Raw genomic sequence first — 13,016 nt, forward strand, 5'->3', positions numbered from 1 at the left:
AAACCTACCTTAAGAGGATACGGTAGCGAAAATGCTAAAATGGAAAGGAGCCCCCCTTTCAACTTGGGAATTTTAGTTAAATATACAAGTAATATTAACTAGATTTAACGAAAAAAAAAAATGTCTATTAAGAACAACTCAGTCAAACGATATTTCAAAAAAATCTTTAAAATCGAGGTTCCGCTCTCGACTCTTTCATCCTTCAAAACTTAATCAATAGGAACGAAATTTGAGAATCTGAATAACAATGAAATAATCTATGTCGGACCGTTTAGCTTTTTTGGTTAATTGTTACCAATCTTGAGTATCACACCTTTTTTTGCGCCACAATGAAAAAGGCCGTTTTTGGAAATTTTTGATTGGCTCTAGAATCATTAAAAAGCAGAATATCAAAAAAATCAAAACGGTCCGACACAGATAAAAATAATAACAATCTGTGTTGAAAAAATCATTGCTCTATCTCCAAAAACCAGGGAGGAAATAGTCGAGAGCGTTTGTATGGAGAATTGACCCCTACCGTATCGTCTTAACACTAGGTACTTTACTAGTAGACAATTTTAGGCAATGGCCTGTTGGAATCGGCTTGTATGGATCAGCCGCCGCTGCTACAGTGACATCTTACTACCGGGCGGGACGTATGCCTGTTTGCAACATTGTGGTATTAAAATGTACAGTTGAAAAAACCTAACTTCTTCACATCACTTCTGTACTTAGTAAATATCCTAATAGATATATATTACCCTGCAGTATACCTTTCCTTTGATGAAATGAACTAAGGGTAGGGAGTCTATTACTCCCGGTTAATTTATGAGACCAATTAATAGAGGCCTTTCACTGAAGGGCTCCTGTGATTTATTTTTACACACACATACATATATCCATACTAATATTATAAATGGAAAATGTGTGTTTGTTTGTTTGTCCGTCATTCACGGCCAAACGGAGCAACGAATTGACGTGATTTTTTACGTGGAGATAGTTGAAGGGATGGAGAGTGACATAGGCTACTTTTTGTCTCTTTCTTACCCACCCCACTTCTGTAAAATCAGGGGTGAAAGTTTGTATAGAGCATTCCGAAATTTTCTAATTTAACTCGAGCGAAGCCGCGCGCGGGCAAAAGCAATACTTATTTAAGTATATAAACTACATTAAGCCTTTATTTCGCAAAGAAGTAGACACAGCAGAGTAGGATTTAAATCTTATTTTTTTTTAATAACAGAAATGTCTTACAATAAATTAAAAGGTATAATTTTTAGGGTTCCGTAGTCAACTAGGAACCCTTATAGTTTCGCCATGTCTGTCTGTCCGTCCGTCCGTCCGTCCGTCCGTCCGTCCGTCCGTCCGTCCGTCCGTCCGTCCGTCCGTCCGCGGATAATCTCAGTAACCGTTAGCACTAGAAAGCTGAAATTTGGTACCAATATGTATATCAATCACGCCAACAAAGTGCAAAAATAAAAAATGGAAAAAAATGTTTTATTAGGGTATCCCCCCTACATGTAAACTAGGGGCTGATATTTTTTTTCATTCCAACCCCAACGTGTGATATATTGTTGGATAGGTATTGAAAAATGAATAAGGGTTTGCTAAGATTGTTTTTTGATAATAATAATATTTTCGGAAATAATCGCTTCGAAAGGAAAAAAAAGTGCGTCCCCCCCTCTAACTTTTGAACCATATGTTTAAAAATATGAAAAAAATCACAATAGTAGAACTTTATAAATACTTTCTAGGAAAATTGTTTTGAACTTGATAGGTTCAGTAGTTTTTGAGAAAAATACGGAAAACTACGGAACCCTACACTGAGCGTGGCCCGACACGCTCTTGGCCGGTTTTTAAAGGTTCCATTGACTATGTTGGTAAGTTTCGCTAGATTCGTTGAAGTCTTGGTGGCTCAGTGGGCAGAGCGCTGGAGTATCGATCCAGCCGTGAGTTCAAGTGTCATTCACGGTAGTAATTTTTCACTTTGAATTTTTTTTTGTTTATTTTAATTTTAATCATTGGAAATAAAAACAGTCTACTAATACCACCAAAAATTGTAAAATCAAAATTGGCTTTCTAGTTGTTTTTTTTTTACCGTATTTTCTTTCAGGTATTTTAATTAATACCGTAACAAATCAATTTTATGACAAGAGTAAGATTTGTTGACATCAATTTGACGTACCTAATTCAATTATGTAACTACTCAACTTTGACTAATTAGATTTTTATCACAACTAGTCGCAATTAATATACATTTTAGAACAGACGAGACAATACCTTTCTGAAATGGTAAGCAATTTTTGTCTACACATTTTAAAATTAAAGTATTTTAGTAATTAAATTAATAGCGTTTGTTCTTTTTTTTTTGCGGTTTTTATGTTTGTGTTCACTAATTTATTATATGATGAATTTCGACTTTGTTACAAAAATTACTTAAAAAGTTAAAAATGTTGTTATGTAAGCAATCAATTTTTTTTTTCAGTTTCACCGCCTATCAATATGTTTATTCCTAATCTTAGTTGGATATACTTTTGGCGTGAATTTCCTATACAACTGTCGAGAACTACGTGATAAAACTACCCTCAAAAATAATATGCAACTAGATATCAAGAAACTGGCGTTTTGGAAAAAATATTTCGGGTGACTAAAAAAAATATATTTGTATTTTGTTTTGTGTGAAACATGTTTCGGTTTCATGTACATACATTTATTTTTATACATACATTTACTTATAAATTTAAAAAAAAGTAGGTACGTCTGCAAAACTCCTTAGAATACATTTAAATTTAAATGAGGAAAATTAAAGTCACGGCTTTTGATTGTCTTGAGTTCAATATTAGAATTTGATATTAAGTATTTGCTTGATTAATTTTTTGCACTCTTGTTATAAATATTTTTTTCCCCTGGAAAAACATTAAATTACATTGAATCTTAGAATAAATTTAAAAGTGGAAAATGTCTGCCTTGGGTGAGACTTGAACTCACAGGTTCTGGAGTCTAGTGGCATCGATTGCAGACGTTTCTGCTAATCAGAAATTAAAAATGGTGAATCTTATTTTGCAGTTTTACCTGTGATTTTGATACTGTACCTACTGATCACAGTGATGATGATGTGATATGAGAAGTTTCTGCATATATACAAGGTAAGCTACTTATACAGGGTGAAATAAAAAGGACAATGAACTTTTGTTATCAGGCAATGCAGAAATTGCGTCAAAAAATTAGGTTCTCGGTAGAAATGAGCGGTATCACTTTGGAACAGCCAATTTTTTTTCGCGATTCCTGGACTGATCGTATAATAAAAGTTGTTCATTATGACCTCAAAAATCACTGTGCTAATATCTATTTATTTATTTCAATTTTATTGCACAAAATAAATAAAAATTAGCAAAACAAAAATGCGGCCTATTAAGGCATTAGCTTTAAAACATTCTGTACCAGTCAATTTCAGTAAAGTATGGCTGATCCTTTTTATTTCAGCCTGTAGAATGAGAATATGACTTGAGATTATATTTGGGGTATTTTAAGTACTTAATTTATGTTTGTTTTAGTGCAACGTCTCAACGGGCATAATTTAATCTGTCATTAAAAATGTATTTTACTAAAGGTATTTCATTTACCTCACCTTATTGTTATTAGTATAAAGATTAAAAGAAAAAGGACCGTCCTTTGGATCTTTGCATGTGAGTGAAAGGAACTTTGCATAGTGACTTTTGAGGTCATAATGAACAACTATTATTATGGGAACGAAATAAGCGGCATCATGACGGTCGGAATGTATGGAACACTCTAAGACCAAATTAAATTATTTCATATGAAATATTTTAATTTGTGTTTTTAGTGTACTAATATTTAACTATAAACTGAAATAAATGTCATATACAAAGATGGTTGAGGCATCCGTGGCTATAACGGAGTACGCTGGTTCGAATCTAGCATCGGACACTTGGAGGCCTTGGTCATTTTTTCTTTGTATATGACATTTATTTCAGTTTATGTATGGAACAGCTAATTTTTTTTGCGATTTCAGCTTTGGTCCCATAATAAAAGTTGTCCATTATGATCTCAAAAGTAACTATTCAAAGTTTGGAAGGTCCTTTTTCTTTCACCCTGTATCTACTTTAGAACTTCATTTTTGATCATTTGGTCCATATTCTTGATTTAATATGTGTTAAAATTGTCAGATATTTTTACTAACGCCATCTAGCCGAGAGTCGACCAAAGGTGGAACGCCATCTAGGCGAAAGTACATTTTCTGTTGATGGTTCCGAGATACGTTTTTCTTAGACTTTATCTGTCTATACGGAGTTACACATATCTTTAAGAGTTTTGAATGATTCACGGTTACTTTATTTTATTAGACTTATATTGACTACTTTATTAGACTTATATTGACCGAAATATAGACCGTGATTGATTACCTTTTTGCGACCAGTGGTACCGCTGAAAGTGAACGCAGCCAACGCGTGCGAAGGAGGGTAGATCGCGCGCTGTTTTTTTTTTTTAAATAATAAATGGGCTCACTCTTGGCCACAGACTAGCCAAAGGCAAAGACGTGGCCTACGATGGAGTGAGCTCGCCCAGAAGATGCCTGTTCACTCTTGATTTGAAGGTTGCCGGGTTATATGAGCTCGGAAATATAGCCGCCGGCAAGGAATTCCACTCCTTGGCAGTCTACGCAACTTTGACATCCACCCGCCTTCTTCAGTTTTCCGTGATCATGATGCATTCAACTGCGTCGAAATATCGGAAGCTCGACAAAAATCAAAACGGTAATCACTATATCCCGGTCAATATAAGTCTTACACATGTCTTTGCCTGATAGGAAATTCAATTTAAAATATACAATTCTGCTCTGTTAATTATATACGATTATCTTTAAAGATGTAAACGATTGTGCGGAACCAATTGAGCAAGACCCTTTTTTAGGGTACTAAGGACCGCTGCAGGTCGACGCCTGGGATGGATTGGGTTTGGATGGTGTTATGCAGCAGACTATTGACAGTAATTTATAATAAATAAAATAGTTTTCCATTTCGGTTGAAAAGTTAACAGTTTCGTTAAATAATCCAACCACAAAATAAAAAATTTGAAAAAAAAAACGCCGATTTTGTGAACCAATTTCACACAATGGGAAAGGTGCGTCTTTCACGCCAAAACTGAGCGACAAATTGACGTAATTTTTTCAGTGGAGATAGTTGAAGGGATGGAGAGTGACATAGGCTACTTTTTATCTCTTTCTAACCCCCCCCCCCCCCACTTTCCCAAATTGGGAGGGGTGGAAGTTTATATGGAGCATTCCGCAATTTTCGATTTTAACGCGAGCGAAGCCGCGGGCTTATGTAATCATAAATTAATAATTTTCGAATTTAATGTTTAAATTTTCTGCATACATTGTACAATGATTTTATACACATCACCATAAAAAAAAAAAATATTGGGGACACCTTACACAGATCAACTTAGCCCCAAACTAAGCAAAGCTTGTTCTATGGGTTCTAAGCGACGATAAAAGTACTTAAATAGATAAATACATACTTATATACGTAGAAAACATCCATAACTCAGGAAATAATATCTGTGCTCATCACACAAATAAATGCCCTTACCGGGATTCGAACCCAGGACCGCGGCTTAGCAGGTAGGGTCACTACTCCATTATCTCATTATCTACATTAAAAAATTTAACTTTTATTTTCTTGTAAAAGTCGCATGTTGCATAACATCATCCCGAGCCGTCAACAAAAAACCCGTCCCTTTTCATAAGTAGCAAGTTTTCCGAATCCACTCGCCCATTGTCATTTTTCTATCTCAGAATTGTACTACTAAGTAGTAGTAGTTAGAGGGGGGTCTTACTACTACTACTTAGTAGTACAAGTCTACTACTACTAACTAAATTTTTATCGAAATCACTAACCATCAGGCTACCTGTCTGCTCGTTTCCCTCTTATCGCATAAAAATACATCTAATTCTATTTTTTTCAGTCTACTTTATTACATCACTCCTTATTAGGTACGTCACTTCTTATACGAGTAATTAGGTTACCTAAAATTCACAATGTCATACTAAAATAGACTCCAAATTATATTCAAAAGCTAAATCATTGCTGCAATTCGATGAACGTACGACAACGCTTTATAAATTCAAATCGCTGAGTGCACTCCACCGTGCAAAATTATGCACCTAATAACGAGGCCGATTATGATGTTACAACTATGATGAGCTCTCTGCCGCGGTATTCCCATTAAATAAATGTCATATACAAAGAAAAAATTACCAATGCCTCCAAGTGTTCCAAGCTGCATTCGAACCAGCGTACTCCGTTAACCGGACGGATGCCTCAACCACTCGGCCATCGGTACACGAAAGCAAGGGTCGATATTTTTAAGTATATGACACAATTACCGAGAGCTTGGCGCTCCCGCCATCTTTGAGATAGAACCGAAACTAGTTCGACCTCCTAACTGAATCAACACGTCATGTGATTACGAGCTAGCGAAGAGAGATGGCGTTGCCGTACAGAATCTTAGATCAAATTAAACGATTTTCTCATAGAAAATATTTTAATTTGTATTTTTTAAGTAGTTTCAATACTATTATACTAAAAACATTAAATAAATGACATAATATACAAAGAAAAACTTACCAATGCCTCCAAGTGTTCCAAGCTGGATTCGAACCAGCGTACTCCGTTAACCGGACGGATGCCTCAACCACTCGGCCGTCGGTACACGAAAGCACGGGTCGAAATTTTTAAGTATATGACACAATTACCGAGAGCTTGGCGCTCCCGCCATCTCTGAGATAGAACCGAAACTAGTTCGACCTCCTAACTGAGCTAGCGAGCTTTTTTTCTTTGTATATGACATTTATTTAAAGTTTATAGTACCTATAATAGTAGTGAAACTACTTAAAAATTACAAATTAAAATACTTTCTATGAGAAAATAGTTTAAATTGATCTAAGATTCGTGGTATTCCCATTGAACTACAGTATGGGGTTCTTCAAAAAAGGGATGTACGTTTCTAATGGATCGGCAACTAGAGTTGTGCCTGTTCATTCACTGAAAAGATAATTAAATCTCGTGGATAAAATGCAATTTATTGATTTAAACTAACACGATCTTTACACTTATAATGTGATGTTCGAAACGTCGGGCCAAATATGAATGTAAGTGTTTAAGCGATTAAGTCCCGTTTAGTTCTAAAATTAAGAATGCTTTTTCGCCATCCGTTTTCGAAGAAGAGCATTTGCCAGTTGGTGTGCTGAAAAATAATATGAAATCCACATCAAAATTTGTAAAGCAGAATTGGCATATGTTCGAGAATATGCTCTATTTTTGGCGATAGACAATCTGAATTATCGGGTGTGAAGTTAGATTTGACAGGGTGAGAACAGCGACAGAGATTGCATATTCTTCAGGCATATTTTTAAACCGACTTTGAAATATCGAAGGAAGAGCTTCGAAAATGCTTGTTTTAAGCGGATTTTACGGCGACTGAGGGGTAATTTTTGGATTTTTGAATTTTACTTTTTCTATTTTGGTTGAATGTCAGAAAATCAGCGGCTTCACGTCAGTCGGAATGTATGGAACAGCTATTTTTTTGCGATTTTAGCATTGGTCTCATAGTAAAAGGTCTCAAAGTAAGTTTGCATAGCTATATAATATTGTTCATTATGACTTCAAATATAGCTATGCAAACTTGCAAAGAATGGTTGGTCCTTTTCATTTCATCTGTAGATTTAAATCATTTATTCATTTGCAAGAATTTATTACTGGGTATATAAAACAAGTTCTTCTAGTATACATTATGTCCCATATGTACGTTAACGTTAATAATTTAATGCATAATAAGCAATTTGGCTTCACACGGGGTCGCTCGACAACCGATGCTGGTGTTGAGCTAATTAAGCATATTTTCGATGCCTGGGAGGAGTCACAAGATGCTTTAGGTATCTTTTGTGATTTATCTAAGGCCTTCGACTGTGTTTGTCATGAAACATTGATCAGGAAACTACATTATTATGGAGTCAGAGGATCAGCACTAGATTTACTCAAGTCCTACTTAAATGGTAGAATACAAAGGGTAGATGTCAATGGACAGAGATCAACTGGGTCATTGGTCTCTATGGGTGTACCACAGGGATCAATATTGGGGCCTTTCCTGTTCCTTATCTACATAAATGACTTGCCATTCCTTGTAAAGACCCACCATGATATAGTATTGTTTGCAGACGACACCTCACTTATTTTCAAACTCAAACGACAGCAACAAGCTCACAGTGATGTAAACAATGCTATCTCTAAAGTAGTGAACTGGTTCAATGCTAATAATTTATTATTAAATGAAAAAAAGACTAAATGTATTAAGTTTGTCACTAATAGTAACGTAAGGAATGAGCAAACAAGTGTCGTTGTGAAGGATGAGGAATTAGAACTGGTAGATAGTACAGTTTTTCTTGGTATAACTTTAGATTCTAAACTTCAGTGGGGTCTCCATATTGTTAACCTCTCGAATAGACTTAGTTCTGCAGCTTTTGCAGTGAGCAAGATCCGTCAGTTAACAGATGTGAAAACAGCTCGATTAGTTTATTTTAGTTACTTTCACAGCATTATGTCATATGGTATTTTACTTTGGGGCAGTGCTTCAGAGATAAATACCATATTTATTCTGCAGAAGAGGGCTATTCGAGCAATATATAAAATGAACCATAGAGACTCACTTAGAGATAAATTTAAGGACATTAATATAATGACAGTGCATTGTCAATATATTTATGAGAATATTATGTATGTACATAAAAACATTTGTAATTTAAAAAAAAACTGTGATGTACATAATATAAATACTAGAAATAAACATAAACTCGCGGTGCCCTTCACACGGCTCTGTAAAATTAAAAAATCATTCATGGGTAATTGTGTTCGATTTTATAATAAACTTCCGAATCATATTACTGACTTGTCAATTAATAAATTTAAGAATCATGTAAAGCGTGTACTCATTTCCAAAGCTTATTATACAACGCAAGACTACATGAATGATAAAACAACGTGGGATTAATTGTTATTCGAAATGGTTTCTTATTTTTACGTTTATTATTATTATTATTGTTGATGAAATTAATATTGTATTTTTTTGGACATTGGATTTTTCCTAGAAATATTCTAGACATGTATTTTTATATATACATATACCTAATTATATATTTTTTGTTTAACGATTATTTTTATATGAAATTGTATATTATAGACTCAATATTATTATGAACAATAATTTACAACAATAAATTGCTCTGATAATTAGGTTAGATTAAGATCATAATATATATGTAATGAACTATTCATAAGAGCTTGTAACTAGGCCTACATGAATAAAGATATTTTGAATTGAATTGAATTGTACATTTAATGAAATGTTTCGAAAATCTATAGTTACCTAAGTACTTTATACATAATATTATTAGTAGTTAGTGGGTTTTATTATGGCGTAGGCGAGAGGCTGGCAACCTGTCACTGCAATGTCACAATATCGTTTCTTTCAACCCCTTTTTTAACCTCCAACGTAAAACGACGGGGTATGTTTGACGTGTCTTTCTGGGTGTGTGTCTATCTGTGACTGAAGTTCAGTTGGTAACTTGAACAAGATTAACCAGCTTTCTCCGACCGGTCTGGCGCAGTCGGTAGTGACCCTGCCTGCTGCGCCGCGGTCCCGGGTTCGAATCCCGGTAAGGGCATTTTATTTGTGTGATGAGCACAGATATTTGTTCCTGAGTCATAGATGTTTTCTATGTATATAAGTATTTATATGTTACATATATCGTTGTCTGAGTACCCACAACACAAGACTTCTTGAGCTTACCGTGGGCCTCAGTCAATCTGTGTAAGACATGTCCTATAATATTAATTTCATTTATTAATTTCATTTCATTTCTCAGTGTAAATATGGTCAATATGAGTTTCACATCATGCCATTCGGTTTGACCAACGCCCCATTTTTATATTTCAGATATCGATATTTTATCACCCCCGAAGCAAAAACGACAGGGCTGTTATAAGTTTGACGTGTCTGTGTATCTGTCTGGGTGTGTGTCTATCTGTGAAATCGTAGCTCCCGAACGGATGAATCGATTTAGATTTAGTTTTTTTGTTTGAAAGCTGAGCTAGTCGGGAATGTTCTTAGCCATGTTTAATGAAAATCGGTCCACTAGGACGACAAATCGGTCCACTATGATGATTGGTTAGGTTATTGCCAAGAGTGGCACAAAGTGGTACGCTCTGCCTACCCCTTTATGGGATACAGGCGTGATTGTATGTATGTATGTATTAGTAAATAAATAATAGTCTATGTATACTCACGGCGTGGACCGAACTAGTGATTTAGTTGTGAGCCTTGCCTTTGTCACTGGACTCCTGCTTACGAGTTATACTGGGGCAGTAGTTTGGGGGGTGGTCTAAGTATGCACATAATAGCGATTTCAAAATATGGGACAGTTCATATCAAAGCGAAGTAAGAAAGCTAAGAAAGACCAGCAGTTTTGAATTGATATTAATATTCAATTCAATGATTTATTCATAAAATTTACATTTTATTCGCCAATAGGTTAGGTACATATTATTACACATCCAAATTATTACACTTAGGGCCACTTGCACCGACGAAAATGGAGGGTTAACCCGAGGATTAACCCACCATTTTGTATGGAATTTGACAGATGACAGCCCACTAACACTGAGTTAAATGGTTGGTGCCAGTGGGCTTTAGGTACATATATGTATGTCATTAAATTATTATTTAAATTATTACAAGTTATAAATACTATTCACAAAAAGAAATCCTCAATAGAGTAAAGTGCATCTCCACTCAATATTATAATAATATTCGTATCTTTATGCAGGAAGCGCTGGTAGCCTAGTAGTCAGTGCGTACGATTTTCGTCCCGGAGATCACGGGTTCGAACCCCGGCTCGCACCAATGAGCTTTTCGGAACTTATGTGCAAAATGTCATTTGATATTTGCCAGTCGCTTTTCGGTGAAGGAAAAAATCGTGAGGAAACCGGACTAATTCCAATAAGGTCTAGTTACCCTTTTGTTTGGAAGGTCAGATGGCAGTCACTTTCGTAAAACTAGTGCCTACGCGAAATCTTGGGGTTAGTTGTCAAAGCGGACCCCAGGCTCCCATGAGCCGTGGAAAATGCCGGGATAACGCAAAGAGGATGAGGATTCGTATCTTTATGCAGCCTTTACTTTAGGATTGCAGTAAATTTGATAATTCGGGCTGTTGGGCATATACTGTATATAATAGCCCGAGCCCTCTCATGCATAAGAGGAAGCCTGTGAACCCGATATTCTGCTACATAATGAATAAAAGACTAGAAGAAGAATAATTGAAATAGATATCATGCACGAAAGAAAAACCGCAACGCCGAGCCGGGAATCGAACCCGGGTCTTCAGCTTACGTGGCTAACGTCTTTATCACTAAACCACACGCCCGCCGTAGTACCCGACGAAATTTCTCTAGTGTATGTTATCTCTGAAAGCTAGGCGCTTTTTTGACCAACTCTAAGGGCGAACAATTAGTGCTTGCACCTCCTATATGAATCCTTTGCAAGATTACGATATAGCGAGAGAGATGGTGCTGCCATCTATACCCCTAGTTGACTGTTGAGTAGAAATGATTGTGTGCTGATTGTGTGCGTTGATTATGTAATTTTCGTGGTAAAAATATATATTGTATTTTATAGTTTACTTTGCTCGCGTTAGAAAGAGACAAAAAGTAGCCTGTATCACTCTCCATCCCTTCAACTATCCCCACCTAAAAAAATCACCTCAATTCATCGCTCCGTTTTGCCGTAAAAGACGGACAATTTAAAAGACAGACACACTTTCCCATATATAATACTAGTATGGATTATGAATTGAAGGAAAAACCTGATTCCGATTTTGAAATACCGTATATAATATAATATAAATATTACCAGCAGTGGCTGGTCCATAAAAGCCGATTCCCATAGGCTTGCCTAAAATTGATTACTAGTAAAGTACCTAACATTAAGGTAGGTTTCTTTTTGCTCGGTGTTGCCTAGCAGAAATTTTCACCAGCCGCCACTGCTACCTACTGAATGAGTTTAGGGCCTCGTTGTGGAATAATACTAACTACACAATATTCTCCACAATCACGAAAATTTGAAGTTAAATGACGGCATACATTTTTAAACCGCTACCGCTTATGATCCCGCTCTCCGCTTACGGCTTACACCTTAAAATATCTAGACTGAACTTCGTGTCGGTTATTATTGGGGTTCCGTCCACAAATTCCGTGGTCACCTAACGAAGCTTGGCTTACCTACTGTTTACACGAAACTTTAAACAAATTACAAGCTAAATTTATACAGAGATGCTTGCAAATAATTGTAGAACAAAGGAAAGACGAAACTTGAACTCACGGCTATTGGAACACTAGCCCATCGCTCTACCAATTAAGCTGCCGAGACTTCACTAGCTAGATGAGTTAAAACTTAGGTATCTGTTTTTAAAAGATATAAATTAACGTTTTTATGCCCAAAAGGGGTAGGCAGAGCACATGACGTGTTGAAGAAATAAAACTTAAATTGTGATAATAATATTTATTGCAGTGAATGGTTGTTAAAAATGTCATCAAATCCATACTAATATTATAAATGGGAAAGTGTGTGTGTCTGTTTGTTTGTTCGTCTTTCACGGCAAAACGGAGAGACGAATTGACGTGAGGTGCAAAAGTGAGAGATGTCTTAGGCCGATAGTCCATCATATGTTTATGTGTTTGTTTTATGTGTTCCCATATGGTGACGGGTTAAGAATTTTACCACCCCCTTTCTTCCCGTGTGTGTCGTAGAAGTCGACTGTGGGATATGGGTTAAATTGTGGCGTAGGCGAGAGGCTGGCAACCTGTCACTGCAATGTCACAATTTGGTTTTCTCTCAGCCCCTTTTTGCCAAGTGGCACTGAAACTTAGTAGTTCATGTGCTCTGCCTACCCTTTTATGGGATACAGG

At 36.0% G+C, this 13,016-nt stretch overlaps 1 protein-coding gene and 1 long non-coding RNA gene across 7 annotated transcripts in view; one reads left to right on the plus strand and one right to left on the minus strand.

The window, feature by feature from the left end:
* The window catches only part of LOC125236967 (nephrin-like), an 835,833-nt gene that overhangs the window by 100,255 nt on the left and 722,562 nt on the right, over nucleotides 1-13,016 (minus strand). The gene's annotated exons all lie outside the window — the stretch shown is intronic.
* Nucleotides 2,205-3,585, plus strand: LOC125236970. The gene is made up of 4 exons (XR_007178257.1): nucleotides 2,205-2,268; nucleotides 2,462-2,619; nucleotides 3,043-3,122; nucleotides 3,531-3,585. It is a non-coding gene; the product is annotated as an uncharacterized LOC125236970 (long non-coding RNA).

Source organism: Leguminivora glycinivorella, chromosome 20 (genome assembly GCF_023078275.1).
Source record: "Leguminivora glycinivorella isolate SPB_JAAS2020 chromosome 20, LegGlyc_1.1, whole genome shotgun sequence".
Taxonomy (NCBI): domain Eukaryota; kingdom Metazoa; phylum Arthropoda; class Insecta; order Lepidoptera; family Tortricidae; genus Leguminivora; species Leguminivora glycinivorella.